The sequence below is a fragment of the Macrobrachium nipponense genome, chromosome 3 (assembly GCF_015104395.2).
Source record: "Macrobrachium nipponense isolate FS-2020 chromosome 3, ASM1510439v2, whole genome shotgun sequence".
In the NCBI taxonomy this organism is placed as follows: Eukaryota; Metazoa; Arthropoda; class Malacostraca; order Decapoda; family Palaemonidae; genus Macrobrachium; species Macrobrachium nipponense.
Window position 1 is genome coordinate 78,473,693 of NC_087202.1, and position 14,017 is coordinate 78,487,709.

Consider the following 14,017-nt stretch of genomic DNA (forward strand, 5'->3'; position numbering starts at 1 on the left):
CGACCCAGCAGTCAGTGTCTGATTGTTAATTTTGTAACACACACACACACACACACACACACACACACACACACTTGTAACAAGAAAATTTTGCATCGTGCCCATCCAAATACCATTTGTATATGACGAAAGAAATTGTTTCTTGGGTCCAGTTTTTCTCTTTGTCAGAAGAATTACGTGAAAGCTAATGAAAGGATTTAGATCAAACCTGTTGAAAACTTTGATTGGAGTCAGCATCTTGAATACATCGATATCCAAGTAGAGGGAATCTCTTAAGAGAATATTTTATCCAACAAACATCATCAAAGTCCGTTTTTTCTGTTCTCGAGATATTTAGACGTAACGAAAGCGTATAGAAAGACATGGGTAAAAGCTATTGATATAGCCATAGATATCACAGTGGCGACACCTAGTAAGATAGAAACTTTGAACCAAAGTTAATTTAATAATATTTATTGGTAACACCGGCGTATACAGAAGAAAACAGGGAAAACTGCTGTACTCGTAGATGATGTTATTAATATAACATAGCTATCGATATCACAACATAGATTTCACAATATAGAATTCTTGAACCAAAGTAATTTTAATGCTAATTAGGTATTTAGTTGTATCATTGACTCACAGAAGGACACAAAAGCTATTGTACTTGTAGGCGTTATTATGAATATGACCATCGATATCACAACAGCAACAACTAACTAATATAGAAACATTGGACCAAAGTAAATTTAATGATAAATAGAAAAAATAATTTCTGTTACTGTCGGTTCATTTGTGACGGCACGGGCTCTTGCTTTCTTCGAGGAGACGGTATGGTAAAAAATGAAGACAAAATCCACAATGAATGAGATTCAGTTTACAGGTACGCAAGTTTTTTTTTTTTTTTTTTTTTTTTTTTTTTTTAAATATTCTGGCCAGGGTTTTTATATTTCGTGCACCAAGTCGGTATGTTGTTATTATTAATTTTGTTCTAAGGGGCCCACACTAATAAAAGTTTTGAAAGTTCGTGTATAATTTATAAACACTTTATAAAAGCTTTCGAACCCTTCCCTGGGTTCACCTTCAGTTCAAATATTTTATTTAGTCATTTATTAATCAAGTGTTTATAAATTATACACGAACTTTTTAAAATCTTTATTATTGTTGACCCCTTAGATTCTTAAAACAATGTATATGCTCTCGTGATATAGTTTTTCCCAATTATTGTTATTATTATCATTAACGTCAGGGTTTTTATATATTGTTTAATCTGCTGCTAAAAATTCTCGCATAATGAAATTTACCGCAATACATATTTTTATAACTTTTTTTCCCATCGAAAATTTTGTTCAAGGTATGATTATCCTAAGTGAAAACCATGGCCTATACGATTCTTGATAATTATTTTCATCATCCATTAATGATATATCATAAGCAAGGCAAATATATGGAACTTATATCAACATTGCCATTTCATCCGTGTTAGTTCTCAGCAACTTATAATCAGTAATATATTTATACTGTAGTACTAATTTGAATGTACAGTCGCAGTTTAGTGTATGTATAGATACTTTATTTGTAAATATTTTATTCTCTTTGCGGGAATATTTTTTTTAGTAACGCTTACTATAATGTGTCGCGGTACCTACAGGGTAGAGGTAGAATTGGCACTTCGACCTGCCAGGAAAATTATCGTAGTAATAATATGGTATTACCTAATCAAAATAACACTCAATAAGTTTACCTTCCGTGATGTCTTTGGGCTTAGCATTATTCTTTTCCAGGGAGCGTTGTAGATTGGCTTGCAGTAACATTAACAATGACTATTATGGAGAAACAAATCCACAGTTATGTAAATGTATATATATTTAAATTTAAAACTTTAAAAAGGAAAAGAGCTGTCGGGAATCCGTTCGGTTCTCCTTATCATTTGATAGAAGGAACCGAACAGATTCCCGAAAGCTATCTTTAAAAGTTTTAAATTTAAATACATGTACATTTATACATAACTAGATTTGTTTCTCCATTTGAAGACTCGTGCTACTATGAGGATTTTTTAAATGATGATTATTGTAGAGTAGACTACCTTTGCAATTAGGGTTGCAACTTGTTTGATATAATATGTCATATTTATATATTTATTTGCATATTGTATAGCAGTTATGACTAAACACGTGTAATATCCTGTCCCTCGTTATAACGGTGGTGATATGTATTTTCTATTTTCTTTTTCACATAAGTATTCCATCCTAGCGTTTTTGTTCCTTTTATAACCCGGTTATTGCATTCCACGTCTCTTGTTAGGAGGGTATAATCTAGAGGTCCACATAAACCCTCTACTCCGTTTTCTATCCCTCCCTCTTGCCATGTTTAAGGTAAGGACATAATGCCAAAAATCTAGAAATCAGTCATATTTACATTCAAAAGCTTAAACGATATATGGACAATTTTCCTTATCATATCAAAGTTAGTTTATGGGAGTATCATACCGTGTTTTATTTTATTTTATTTTATTTAAAATTTTGTTTATAGTAATTATCGTGCAACTTCTTATGCAAAGTTGTAGTAAGTATATCTTAGTTTTACCAGACCACTGAGCTGATTAACGGCTCTCTTAGGGTTGGCCCGAAGGATTAGATATTTTTACGTGGCAAGGACCAATTGGCCACCTAGCAACGGGACCTACAGCTTATTGTGGGACCCGAACCACATTATATCGAGTAATGAATTTCTTTATCACCAGAAATAAATTCCTCTGATTCCGCGTTGGCAGAGCCGAGAAACGATTGGCAGAGCCGAGAAACGAAACGGACCACCGGATTGGTAGCCGAACGCGAAAACAGCTCTTCCAACGAGGAACCAAAAAGTTACAGTAGATGTCTATGTTTGATATCATTATGAATATTAGTATATTTTCAATGAAAAGTAAATACATTTGATCGCAAACAAGAAAATGAAAACATTTAGTGGCATGGCGAATTTTATTTGTTGTCATAGACATTTATCCATATTTCTTCTAGTTACTTTTTCTATTCAGATTGGCACTTCTTAAAACAGCAATAAAACTGAAGTAAATTCCACTAATCTAAATTGCAGAAACACTCGTGGAAACCACTTGGCTTATTTAGTATGACTGGGACGGAGAATGTCTTCAATCATTTGTCATTGTTATTGTCCTGAGATGAGTGATTTTGAAATGAACCTTTTATTCTTTACTGTTTTCATGCTAGATGGGTATATAAGCCATTGGTGACGCCTGATGATTAAAGGATTATTTTTCATTCATTTGTACAAATATTCTCTCTCTCTCTCTCTCTCTCTCTCTCTCTCTCTCTCTCTCTCTCTCTCTCTCTCTCTCGTTGTTTTCTGTAAGTTGAGTTTTTTTTTTTTTGCAGGGTGAGTTTATTGCTATGATAGTTCGAAAGCTGTACGTTTCTAGCAATAGCAATTGCTTTGGCCACAGGATTTTCTCGGCGATTGGGTGATTTCAGCAATAACCTTCCGGGTTAAACATCATCGTTTTTCCTTGATGCGTCTTTTTATTTTCTTGGGGTTGGGCTTTCCAAGGGTATTGCGTTGACTATTTCATCAGCTTATTTTTAATCAAAATAATGTTTTCACCTCTTTAACAATGATTCATAAACAATTTCCAGGCAATTTCTAGTCCGACACCTACTGGTCTCAGGTGTGTTAATTTTTCCCCTACCATTTCCAAGTGTACTACGATGTTTTTAATTGTTATTGTGTTTAAAAGTTTTTCCTACCATTTCTAGTTTTTCCAACCATTTCCAGTTTTTCCTACCATTTCCATTTCCTTGTGTATATCGATGCTTTTACTTGTTATTGTTTAAATGTCTTTTCTTTAAGAATATATAAGAATTCGAACGAGGAAGCTCAATGCAAGATTGCTTTGAGGGAATTTGTAATTCCGTTGGGTGTTTGTAGTTACATAAATAACAGCAGAAGTTATTTGTTTTTGTCATGGTTAAAGCTTTGGAAAGAATGGGAATGTTTTGTGGCTATTGGGGTTTTGCTTTTATACCACTCCGTATATAATCGGAAATTGCGTACGAGTAGGAATGAAAGAAGTATATAGCAGTGGTATAAAAAAAATAAAACGCTTCTTTTGTTATTTTTTTAAATCGTCAATAGTATCTTCGCTGCTTTTGCTGGGAAGCATCATTTGCAAGTGACTTAATAATCGACAACGCGATCTTGAAGTGGGAACACATTTGGAAGAATGCTCAAGTTAGCATGTAAATATATTACGCGTGACATTTCTTCGCAACTTCATCTAAGTCGTGTCAAATGAAAGAGTGAAGCTCGTCTCTTGAATGATCTCCTCCCTTGATGAATGCCTTTTATGAGAGTTTGAGCTCTCTACGTTTGAGCAAGATTTTTTTTATTTTAGGAATGCTGTGTCGAATTTTGGCTTAAGGAACTGCTGCTGCTATTTTTGACTTTGCCAATGGTTTTACAATTAATCTTAAAAATAATTTATTGTTTGCTGACGAGCACAGAATCTGATGGTATCGGGATGTCTTCATTCTAGATTGCACGGCTCTGCTCTCTCTCTCTCTCTCTCTCTCTCTCTCTCTCTCTCTCTCTCTCTCTCCTCTCCTACCAGAAGTTGTAAACAGCAACAGTGTAGAAGCGTTTAAAAGAAAGCTAGACAAAATTTTAGAAGAACACTGTGAATGCACAGTAAAACCTGCTCCTGCAGATAATTGAGCACACGATGTCACCTCTTAGGATGGACTAACAAGTCTTTGAGACATCCTTATCCTTTTAACACACTCTCTCTCTCTCTCTCTCTCTCTCTCTCTCTCTCTCTCTCAGGTTACTTTACATCTCTTTAACAGTCAGGTCTCTCTCTCTATTGTTATTTTCTTGTCGAGACCATTCTCTTCCCCCGTCCCCCCACCCCCCATTCTTTCTCTCTCTCTCTCTCTCTCTCTCTCTCTCTCATGAATTTATTCATGCCTGGTATCTTGGCGGAACTGATCTTTACCTGCATCCTGCTTGATATAGTTTTCGGAAACTTTTTCATGAATATTTGATGCTCTTGTTGCGCCTCACAGGTAAGAAAGAGCAGTCGTCACATATCCATTCATAATGTACCGATACGCATTTTTGTGAATTATGAATGAATATTTTCGTTCTTTTGCGGTCCCTTGGATATTTTTTTTCTTTTGTTTTATTATTATTATTATTATTTTTTTCTCTCTCTTTTTGGTTTATCACAGTCCTCCAATTCGACTGGGTGGTTCTAGGATCACTCTCTTCTCCATGAGTTCTGGAGCTACTTCAGCCTCTAGTTTTATTATTATTATTATTATTCTTATTATTATTATTTATTTATTTATTTATTTATTTATTTATTTATTTTTTTTTTTTTGCTCTATCACAGTCCTCCAATTCGACTGGGTGGTGTTTATAGTGTGGGGTTCCGGGTTGCATCCTGCCTCCTTAGGAGTCCATCACTCTTCTTACTATGTGTGCCGTTTCTAGGATCACACTCTTCTGCATGAGTCCTGGAGCTACTTCAGCCTCTAGTTTTTCTAGATTCCTTTTCAGGGATCTTGGGATCGTGCCTAGTGCTCCTATGATTATGGGTACGATTTTCCACTGGCATATCCCATATCCTTCTTATTTCTATTTTCAGATCTTGATACTTATCCTTTTTTCCCTCTCTTTCTCTTCAACTCTGGTGTGTCCCAAGGTATTGCGACATCAATGAGTGATACTTTCTTCTTGACTTTGTCAATCAACGTCACGTCTGGTCTGTTTGCACGTATCACCTATCCGTTCTGATACCATAGTCCCAGAGGATCTTTGCCTGATCGTTTCTATCACTCCTTCAGGTTGGTGCTCGTACCACTTATTACTGCAAGGTAGCTGATGTTTCTTGCACAACGGCTCAGTGGAGGGCTTTTGCCACTGAATCATGCCTCTTTTTGTACTGGTTCTGTGCAAGTGCCGGGCATTCACTTGCTATGTGGTTTATGGTTTCATTTTTCGTATTGCACTTCCTACATATGGGAGAGATGTTATTTCCGTCTATCGTACTTTGAACATATCTGGTTCTTAGGGCCTGATCTTGTGCCGCTGTTATCATTCCTTCAGTTTCCTTCTTTAGCTCTCCCCTCTGTAGCCATTGCCAATTGTCATCGCTGGCTAGTTCTTTAGTCTGTCTCATGTATTGTCCGTGCATTGGTTTGTTGTGCCACCGTCCTCTGTTCTTTCTGTCTTTCTCCTGTCTCTGTATATTTCTGGGTCTTCGTCTACTTTTATTAGTCCTTCTTTTCCATGCACTCTTTAGCCACTCGTCTTCACTGGTTTTTAGATATTGCCCCAGTGCTCTGTTTTCGATGTTAACGCAGTCCTCTATACTTAGTAGTCCTCTCCCTCCTTCCTTTCGTGTTATGTATAGTCTGTCCGTATTTGCTCTTGGGTGTAGTGCTTTGTGTATTGTCATATGTTTCCTGGTTTTCTGATCTATGCTGCGGAGTTCTGCCTTCGTCCATTCGACTATTCCTGCGCTGTATCTGATTACTGGCACTGCCCATGTGTTTATGGCTTTTATCATATTTCCGGCGTTGAGTTTTGACTTGAGTATCGCCTTGAGTCTCTGCATATATTCTTTCCTGATCGTGTCCTTCATCTCTTGGTGTTTTATATCTCCTCCTTCCATTATTCCCAGGTATTTGTATCCTGTCTCATCTATGTGTTTGATGTTGCTCCCATCTGGTAGCTTATCCCTTCAGTTCTCGTTACTTTGCCTTTTGTATGTTGACTAAGGCGCATTTTTCTATTCCAAACTCCATCCTGATGTCCCCAGATACAATCCTTACAGTCTGGATTAGGGTATCTATTTCCTTGATGCTCTTACCATACAGCTTGATGTCGTCCATGAACATCAGATGGTTGATTCTGTTGCCTCTTTTCTTGAGTTGGTACCCGGCATCCATCTTCTGTAGTACTTTTGTCATGGGAATCATGGCTACTACGAAGAGTAGTGGGGACAGTGAGTCGCCCTGGAAGATCCCTCTCCTGATATTGACCTCTGCTAGTCTTATTCCAGAGCTTGTAAGTATTGTATTCCAGTTGCGCATTGTATTTTTGAGGAAGCTGATGGTATTTTCCTCTGCCCCATATATTTTCAGGCATTCTATTAGCCATGTGTGTGGTATCATGTCGAAGGCTTTCTTATAGTCTATCCATGCCATGCTTAGGTTGGTTTTCCTTCTCCTACTGTTCTTCATTACCATTTTGTCTATCAGGACATGGTCTTTCGTGCCCCTACACTTCCTTCTGCAGCCTTTCTGTTGGTGGGGGATGGTGTTTGTCTCCTCTAGGTAGTTGTATAGCCTTTCACTGATGATACCTGTTAGTAACTTCCACATTATTGGTAGGCAGGTGATAGGCCTGTAGTTACTGGCTATATTTCCCTTACTCTTGTCTTTTTGTACTAAGGATGTTCTTCCTGTGGTCATCCATTGGGTGCTTGGTGATTTGAGATACAATGCTGGAGTAGTTCTGCTATTCGTGGGTGTGTAGGGCCTTGAAGTTTTTGAGCCAGTATCCATGGACTTCATCGGGACCTGGGGCTTTCCAGTTTGGCATTTTCTTTAGTTGGTGTCTGACTGTGTCTGTCGTGATGTCTGTGAATCTTTGTTTTATTCTCCCTGTTTCTTCTTCCTTGACTTCCTGGAGCCATGTTGCATGTTTGTTGTGTGATACCGTATTGCTCCATATGTTTTCCCAGAGTCTCTTACTTGGTTCGGCTTCAGGAATTTCTGGGTGGTTGTCTTCCCCTCTTAGTTGGCTGTATAGTCTTTTCTGGTTGGTTCCGAATAGTTTGTTCTGTTGGTATCCCTTATTATTATTATTATTATACTCTATCACAGTCCTCCAATTCGACTGGGTGGTATTTATAGTGTGGGGTTCCGGGTTGCATCCTGCCTCCTTAGGAGTCCATCACTCTTCTTACTATGTGTGCCGTTTCTAGGATCACACTCTTCTGCATGAGTCCTGGAGCTACTTCAGCCTCTAGTTTTTCTAGATTCCTTTTCAGGGATCTTGGGATCGTGCCTAGTGCTCCTATGATTATGGGTACGATTTCCACTGGCATATCCCATATCCTTCTTATTTCTATTTTCAGATCTTGATACTTATCCAATTTTTCCCTCTCTTTCTCTTCACTCTGGTTGTCCCATGGTATTGCGACATCAATGAGTGATACTTTCTTCTTGACTTTGTCAATCAACGTCACATCTGGTCTGTTTGCACGTATCACCCTATCTGTTCGTGATACCATAGTCCCAGAGGATCTTCGCTGATCGTTTTCTATCACTCCTTCAGGTTGGTGCTCGTACCACTTATTACTGCAAGGTAGCTGATGTTTCTTGCACAGGCTCCAGTGGAGGGCTTTTGCTACTGAATCATGCCTCTTTTTGTACTGGTTCTGTGCAAGTGCCGGGCATTCACTTGCTATGTGGTTTATGGTTTCACTTTTCGTATTGCACTTCCTACATATGGGAGAGATGTTATTTCCGTCTATCGTACTTTGAACATATCTGGTTCTTAGGGCCTGATCTTGTGCCGCTGTTATCATTCCATCAGTTTCCTTCTTTAGCTCTCCCCTCTGTAGCCATTGCCAATTGTCATCGCTGGCTAGTTCTTTAGTCTGTCTCATGTATTGTCCATGCATTGGTTTGTTATGCCAGTCCTCTGATTCACATTTCTGTCTTCTTCCTGTCTCTGTATATTTCTGGGTCTTCGTCTGCTTTTATTAGTCCCTTCTTTCCCATGCACTCTTTAGCCACTCGTCTTCACTGGTTTTCAGATATTGCCCCAGTGCTCTGTTTTCGATGTTGACGCAGTCCTCTATACTTAGTAGTCCTCTCCCTCCTTCCTTTCGTGTTATGTATAGTCTGTCCGTATTTGCTCTTGGGTGTAGTGCTTTGTGTATTGTCATATGTTTCCTGGTTTTCTGATCTATGCTGCGGAGTTCTGCCTTCGTCCATTTCACTATTCCTGCGCTGTATCTGATTACTGGCACTGCCCATGTGTTTATGGCTTTTATCATATTTCCGCCGTTGAGTTTTGACTTGAGTATCGCCTTGAGTCTCTGCATATATTCTTTCCTGATCATGTCCTTCATCTCTTGGTGTTTTATATCTCCTCCTTCCATTATTCCCAGGTATTTGTATCCTGTCTCATCTATGTGTTTGATGTTGCTCCCATCTGGTAGCTTTATCCCTTCAGTTCTCGTTACTTTGCCTTTTTGTATGTTGACTAAGGCGCATTTTTCTATTCCAAACTTTTTCTGGTCGTTACCCACTTTTCACACAAGATACTTCTATAGCACATGGGCCACTGCCATGCATGTTTAAAACCTATGGTTTTATTCATACATAGTATTTTCAGATTATGACCCCCCTTCATACATGGGGGCCCATGGAGCCATGGCCCCCAGTTTGGGGACCACTAGATTAGCGAGACTGAAGTGGCATAAATTTAGATATTTTACAATAACGTTATTTTAGTGTTTAAAATCTCGCTGATTAACATTCCATATCAAAATTTTTCTTTTAACAACATTTAAAACGACGACCTTAACTCCACAAAGGGGCTGTTTCTGCTGCAAACTGAATAAAAGAAATAAGCACTTCATTAAACAAATTTTTGGGAGATTAAATACAGAAAGAACCACTTCATAAAAAAAGATTTTTTGGGAGACTTAAAAAAAAGTTTACATTTCCAACACAAGATTAGAGACTGCGTAGTCGAACCGAATATTTCTTGAGCAGTTACTCGCACATCTCCAAAGAGACTGAATTTTCTTTTCTTTATATCGTTCAAATGGGCAAACATTCATCTAGAACAGGTATTAAGACCCATTAATGTCCAAAGCCTGTTTACACGGAATTGAACGCCTCATTGTAAAAAGAAAAAAAAAAAAAACCCCAAAACCATTCAAATTTGCATCAATAAACTGATTCTAGCTAAGTGTCCATTCCCGTTGAATTTGTTAATCCATACAAAAAATAATCCTATGAAAATTGTAATTTCAGTTTATTTCTTTGTAGTTGTGTGACTTCATTGTGCTTGTCAAGTAGATGCTGATGTCTTGAGTTTTATCAAGTTGCAGTACATGTTAAGACTTTTGATACAGAATAGAATCCAGGTCTTTATTCCTTTCTTACTTACCTTTAGAATGCTATGTACATGGGTTAAGTTTGCTAGGCTCGATTTTTAATCTTGCTTGTTATGTATTCCGTGAGTTTGAATTCAAGTCTTTATTTTATTTTATTTATTTATTTTTTTGCATTCATGCCTAATTATTTCCGTTGTCTTCTCTTGAGTCACAGAAGTCTAATGTCTGAAACCTTGGCTCTTTTCTGCTCCCAGAGTCGATTCCTAAGGGTTTGCTCTGTCATATGTAACTGGAGACCTAATTTCTGAAGACTTCTCTTGTATGTCTCAGAAGCCTTGATCTCCAAAGTTTTGCCTCAATTTCCTTCTTCCTGCATGAACAAGAATTTGACCCTTGTTTTTTTTATTATTATTATTCCCGGTGTCTTCATTTCTGAAGGCAAGGCCTCTAATGTGTCCCAGAGCCTTAATTCTGCAAATTATGTCAGACGACTTTTCCAAATTAATTAATTTCTGAAGAGCAGCATTTAGTTGTCCCATCAAAGTCTATTCCCGAAATGTTTTCAAGTGGTGAGTACTAGCAATTTTAATTAATAAACCAGTTAGATCTCCTTCAGGTGTAGAGAACAAATTTTTTATCAGCTTACTGCCTGTAGATTAGTTTCTGCTCAGAATATATATGAATATGGTGGATTTTTCCTAAGACTAAGTATCTGCAAAAGGTATATGAGTTTTATCAAAAATGCTTTGTATAGTTGTGAAACTGCTGTTGTAATTTGGGTCGTGATAATCCCTGGGACAAATATTTTGTAAGTTTTTGTGCTCTGATAGTTCCTTGCTTTTAAGTTAACCTTATACACTGACTTGAAACATACGTGTAGTTTTAATGCTTTAGCAGTGATCTAGCATAAACTGTTTATTCACAACAGATTTTTCCTTGCTTTTAAGTCAACCCTATACACTAACTTGAAACATACTTGTAATTTTAATGCTTTAGCAGTGATCTAACATAAACTGATTTTTCCTTATCCCGTAAACTTTTATGCAGATTTTTCCACTGATAGTCAAGTGACAAGACCAGGCCGTAGACTCCAAATGACACAGGGATATGATTTATACATAAAGTGTGACAGATGCTGGGAGAGGCGGTTGTCTCTCCATACGAGAAGAACACGACAAAATGTTTAATCAGGGACCCATCTTTGCATAACAGGTTCTGGCTGCTATTTTTCATGTGCATGAATGGTTGTTGGTTGCATTATGCCGGTAAGAGTGCATTCACTGTGGTAGATATGAATTACCTGGTCTCTTGTTCCCTGATCACTTGATGAATGGAGGATTATTGATAACCTGACACCTATCCACATCTCATGTCTGGGTTGTCAGAATATACGACTTTTACATGTTGTTCTATCGAGAAAACGAAGCCCTTTTTGCGAAATTGGGAATATAGTGATGGATGCATTTATCCTCGCTTGTTTTATTTTGAGATAAGCTGTAAGCGTGTCAGCATTAATGAAGTAATATCAGTTAGTCGTCAGAGAGCTACCGGAGAGTAATTTTTCGTCCCAAAGCTCTGATTATGGGTAGTAGTGAGTAGTAACGCTGACATTTGATGTCTAGGCCAGTCCCTTACGACGCTCCTGATTGGCTGTTGATAAGCCAGTCACAGACTCACAGGGCTGGCTGGAAGCTCTCAGTCTCTCTCGAGAGTTCACATGGGTAGGATCTATGTTCCACCTCTCCTGAGGTGGAACATACATCCTGCCCATGTGAACTCTCGAGAAAGACTGAGAGTTTCCAGCCCAGTGATTGGCTTATCAACAGCCAATCAGGAACGTCGTAAGGGACTGGCCTAGACATCAAATGCATGGTTGAGGTTGAATCTACTATAGTAGTGAGTAGTAACGCTGGCATTTGGATGATTAGAGAAAGCAAGATGCTACTTTGCCAATTCGTGGATGGGTGACGATACTGAGCCCCATAGGCAGTCAGCATAACAACAACTCATGATTATTACTCATGATTAGTTCTAAGATGCTTGGAACTAGAAATAGGAACACTATTTGTCCTATAAACGCATAAATCTGCTCAGAAAATTTAACGCAGATACTAATAACATTTGCATTTTGCAGGAGCATTCTGGGAAATGGTTCCATAGCCGATTTCCCCCCCCCCCTCCCCATCCCGTATCCACTCTACCCATAAAGGGGGTGGCTCTTTTCAAGACCCACCTAGTGTTTAAGGAGGGAGTTGAAGCTTCCATTCTCAAACCAGCCCAGCTATAGCTAACTGCAGCTTACTCAGTATCCAGATACTCCGTTTACTGCTGAAGTCAATAAAAACGTAGTGTTAACTCTTGAGGCTTCAAGTTAAAGCATGAGACTTCAGTTACGGATTGGGCCTTGAGTAGGCAAAATGTAGTTGTGACCAAAAAACTTTGATACTGTCGATCTTAGCGGTATGATATATGTAGTTCCATGTTTCTGTTTGTTTCATATTATATAAAAAGAATTTTATTGAGTGTTGTCAAGTTTCATACGCAGTTATTTTGTGGCGACTATAACTTCATGTTATAACTCTAGATATTGAAGAATCATATATATATATATATATATATATATATATATATATATATATATATATATATAAATACATATATACATATATATTTGGGGATACAATCCACAATGAAGTAAAATCCGGCTTCTGTAGTTTAAAATATTATTTCTTGTACAGGATTACTTTAAACTACAGAAGGATTTTACTTCATTGTGGATTGTATCCCCATTTACTTAGAGGTACGACATAGTACATACATATATATATATATATATATATATATATAATATATATATATATATATATATATATATATATATATGTGTGTGTGTGTGTGTGTGTGTGTGTGTATATATATATATATATATATATATATAGATAGAGAGAGAGAGAGAGAGAGAGAGAGAGAGAGAGAGAGAGAGAGAGATGGAAGAAGCAACGACGAGAGAAACTGTTGAATGCAAGAGCCTACCTATATTGTATCTGTTTGGTGCGTTAGGGGCTGAAGACTTACGTGCACTTTGGTCTTCTGCTTTCAGTGATGAATCGACTTCTTGTCCAACTGGGATGCCGGTACCTGTCCACTTGACCACAGCTGCAGGGGAGTATTACTGGAAGTCTTCTTCAGCCTCCCCAACTTGATATCCAACCTTATGAGAGTCACTGAGATCCAACATTCAAGTTCAAGTTTGGAGGAGTCATGAAAGCCTCGCAATATGAGTACTGATAGTTGCCCATTTAATAGGACCATTGCCACCCTTAGCATGCAAGTTCAAATTGGGAGGCATGAAAGCCACTCGGTATAAACTGTGATAGCCATAGAGTTGCTGTAGACTTGTGGGTCGTTCTCTGGAGTGGAGATTCCTGGAGAACAGTTTGTTAATCCTCATTTTTGTGAACTGAAATTTGTGTAAGACTTTTTTATCGTTTTTAAATAAATCTTTGGTTGTACTCTCCTATATATCAAGAGTACATTTTGTTGTAAATCTAGTGTTGTCCTGAAGAAGGTCTTAGGTTAATGGCTGAAACAGCCTTGGATTTGGAAATAAATAAATGAGTGAAATATAATAGCAGTTTTTTTTATCCCTTTAATGCTTCATCCTTTAAGTTTAAGAAAAGTACTTGAGATATTTGAAGTGATTTGTTACCTGAGAGCTGTAGATGCCAGATGTACCTCGGCATTTGACCCCATTAAAAATTGCCTGAAAAGCTCTCTCTCTCTCTCTCTCTCTCTCTCTCTCTCTCTCTCTCTCTCTCTCTCTCTCTCACGCACACATATTTATATATGTAATACATTTTACAAAACATTGCC

At 37.8% G+C, this 14,017-nt stretch overlaps 1 long non-coding RNA gene across 1 annotated transcript in view; it reads left to right on the forward strand.

Annotated features, from left to right (window-relative positions):
- The window catches only part of LOC135221836 (uncharacterized), a 386,560-nt gene extending 372,787 nt beyond the window's left edge, over nucleotides 1-13,773 (forward strand). Inside the window, exon 3 of the long non-coding RNA XR_010316101.1 lies at nucleotides 13,245-13,773. This is a non-coding gene — a long non-coding RNA (uncharacterized LOC135221836). The remainder of the gene's footprint in view (nucleotides 1-13,244) is intronic.
- The last annotated feature ends 244 nt before the right edge of the window (nucleotides 13,774-14,017 follow it).